Here is a 3,721-nt window from a genome sequence, read left to right as displayed (position 1 = left end):
TTATTTCACATTGGCTCTCAGTTGGCACTGCTCAGACTGAGAGTAATGACTCACCTGGGCACAGAACACGACCAACACTTAAAGACATGGTACACTCTATTGAGCAAACTACAAAGTAAAGAAGAAAATAAATAAAATTCTTCAATATAAAATCAGGATTTGTTGATATTTCAAAAAGAAAGAAAGAAGAAAATAAAATTTAAACAATAGAAAATACATTTTCACCTTGGCTACAATTACATGCACTTTTACATAAAAACAGTGATCAGCCCAAACACACGTTTGCAGGTCTAATCAAATCCCAACTATTACGGTTCCACAGAAGATGCACACAGCCAGAGGATTTAAACAAGTCACCAAGGTGTTATTCTCGGTCTTGTCCAGCAGAGGGTGCTCTAGCACCTTTCTCCGGAACCGTTTTAAAACCTTCCTCCAGATCCAACCCAGTCAGGTCTCCACTGCTCTCCCATTTGTCACCACTTACTGGCCATCCACTGTTAAACTGGTCACAAATTAGCAATAATTTTGAATCCACAATGAGATCAAATGAACCCAATAACGATCTTAGAATAATCGCCACATTCAGAAAGAATAAAAACCTCAAAGATTACCTGGTCAGATCAAAGGTCATTTCACAGACTGATTGGAAACTCAGCCCACAGAACTATTATTTTAAACGACAAGAATGGGTATTTGATTCACAAAAACAAAAAGTATTCAGAACTGCAACACAAGGAAACTTTAAAAAAAAAAGTGTATATTTAATGTGTTGCAAACAATGTGATAAAAGATATGTGGGAGAAACAAGACTGACAATACATGTACGGTTTACTTGCCATAATATCATGAAACAAAAAAACACTGACCAGCATGTTGTCCAGCACGTCATCTCCCCTGGCTGGGATGCATTGCAAGCCTCGGCCTTAGAGTGCAGTCCACACTGGCCCACGGCTTAGAGAAGGAGAGTGGAGAGAGGCTGCATTTATAAGTTAGCTACTACACAGCCTTCATGAAAGGATGTACCTTTGTGCCTAACCTTGAAAAAAAATCTCATTCTTCCTTTTTCTCTCCCTCTCTCTGTTTTCATTTGAACTTGTATCCATGATCTAACCCTAACCCTACAAATAAAGTGTATTATGACTAGTATTTTTTATAAAATAATAATAATACATTTTATTCATAGGCACCTGACAAGGTCACCTAAAAATAATTCACAACATTCCAGAATAAACATTAAAAAGAAATGAAAAATACAATACACTTGGACAAAATATAATCAAACTAGGTTGTGACAGCTCTCCTCTCCTCTCCTCTCCTCTCCTCTCCTCTCCTCTCCTCTCCTCTCCTCTCCTCTCCTCTCCTACCTATTCTCTCCTCTCCTCCCCTCCTCACTTCTCATCTCCTACCTATTCTCTCCTCCCTTCCCTTCCTCCTCTCCTCTCCTCTCCTCTCCTCTCCTCTCCTCTCCTCTCCCCCCCCTCCTCTCCTCTCCTCTCCTCTCCTCTCCTCTCCTCTCCTCTCCTCTCCTCTCCTCTCCTCTCATCTACCCTCCTCTCCTCTCCTCTCCTCTCCTCTCCTCTCCTCTCCTCTCCTCTACCCCCCCCCCCCTACATGAGCCTGGTCCTGCTCCAGGTTTCTTCCTGTTAAAGGGGAGTTTTTCCTGACTCTGTTTCCTGTTGGGGGTCAGGCCCTGGGATTCTGGAAAGGGCCTAGAGACAATTTTGATTGTAAAAGATGCTATATAAATAAAGATTGATTTGATTTGATATATATTCTACACACTAAATTCTAAAATGCTGTCACTTGGAACTCATAACATAATAAAACAGGGTCAGAGAAAACATGTAGGCATTTCTGTCAAATCACTAAGGAAATAAGTCTCTTATATATCTTTATATGCAGACGTGGCTGTTATTACATTATTCAGCATAATTTAGGTTTGGCTCACGTGTGTAGCACTGATGAGGAGGAGACAACAGCGAATCTGGATAGAGTTTAGGGTGAGAAAGATAAAAAACAAACCACAAACCACACCTGAGTCATGACAGCAGGTTAAACTAGTACATAAAAGGACCGACTGCATTAGGAACAGATTTCACAGGCTGCCCAAACACATCCTGACAACACAAAAACTTGGCTGCTGTTGTTGGAAAGCTAATTATCATTAGGAAACCACATCCCTCAAGACACCAAAGCAAAAGTCAAAGGCTAAAAATGATTTAAAGTTTTCTTACAATTTTGGTTTGCACTCTAAATTTCAGTAGCTGTTTCAGAGAATTTTTGATTTCCTGTGTCTGCAGGGCATAAATGAAGGGATTCAGGGTTGGAGGGATGACGTAGTTCAGAGACAGATTTAATATCCTGATGTTGGGATGTAACGCTTCTTGCAGCTGATATACAATTATGATCGGTAGAAAAAAAAGAGCAACAAGTGAAAGGTGACCTGTACACGTCTTTAATGCCTTCACTCTTTCATTTGCTGTAGAAAGTTTAAACAAAGCACAGAAAATGCAGCAGTAACTCGCCAGGATGAATAATAGTGGAATTCAGAGAAGTATATTTGAGACCAAAGTGCCATATATCAAGCTGGGGCTGATGTCATTACAGCCGAGCTTCTATAAGGGACCGTGTTCACAGAAAAAACTGTTAATAACCACAGACTCACAGAAGGAAAGCCTTGTGAGGAGAGCGGCTGAAATTAAAACCAGAATAATCGCAAAGAACCATAGAACAGCGATGAAAGACACCATGAACCTGTTGGTGACCATCATTGGATAATGCAGAGGGAACATGATGGCAATCAGACGGTCATAGGCGAGTACAACCAGATTCAGAGCCTGCATGGAGAGGCTGAGGAAGCAGAAAAAAAAATAATGTCAAGCAGCTGTTGTAGGAAATGTAGCCATCCTTTAAAAGGAAAACCTTTTTATGATTTATTAAAAAAATTATGTCCGAATTTTTGGGGGCTTGGAACGGATTAGGGCATTTACATGGAAAACACGTCTCTACTTACATAATTTTCAGGTTACGAAACAACTTCTGGAACAAATTAAATTCGTAAGTAGAGGTCTCACTGTACAGGTTTTCACCCAATGACACCATCTCTGATATAAATTAGAATCTGTGGAAGCTGCAGCACATAGCAAGGCTGGTAAAATATATGAGTGAAAGTTTATCTAAAGGTTGAGGTGACAGAAAGTGCTTCTTAACTATATGTCAACCTAGATTTTATATTTAAACAAATTGATTAATGTGCACCACACTTCTCATAAAACAATAATGCTATTTGTGCAAAATTAATTTGGATCAAGTTTTCTTTATTTTAATCAGAAACTCCACCATATTTGGGGCAGTTCCTAAAGAATTAGGTCTAATTTCAAAGCCTCACACATAAGAAAAGTATAACAGTAATAAAAATGGAATAGAATAATCTACATATATATTTTCTCTTTCAAATTAAAATGTATTTAGCAAAAGACCATTTGAAACAGGACATTAACAAGACAGACATTATTTATTTTTCAAATTTTCAAAATGTGTGGAGAAGACATAAAAGCCGGTTGTGGGAAGGATGGAAGATGTCATGAACAGATAAAATGTGCTGCAGCCATCTGCTACAGCGGAGATGGGAGATCAGACCTGTTGATGCTATTTTCTCCCCTGAAAATAGATTTGATGATCTGTCGACACTGTGAAGGGGGGGGGGGGGGGCACACAGACA

The 3,721-nt window shown here is 39.4% G+C and overlaps 1 pseudogene; it reads right to left on the bottom strand.

The window, feature by feature from the left end:
* The window catches only part of LOC101063391 (olfactory receptor 1500-like), a 4,465-nt pseudogene continuing 744 nt past the window's right edge, over window positions 1-3,721 (bottom strand).

This window comes from Takifugu rubripes, chromosome 15 (assembly GCF_901000725.2).
Source record: "Takifugu rubripes chromosome 15, fTakRub1.2, whole genome shotgun sequence".
NCBI lineage: Eukaryota > Metazoa > Chordata > Actinopteri > Tetraodontiformes > Tetraodontidae > Takifugu > Takifugu rubripes.
Note: the sequence above shows the minus strand (reverse complement) of the source record. Positions and strands in the feature narration are given on the sequence as shown.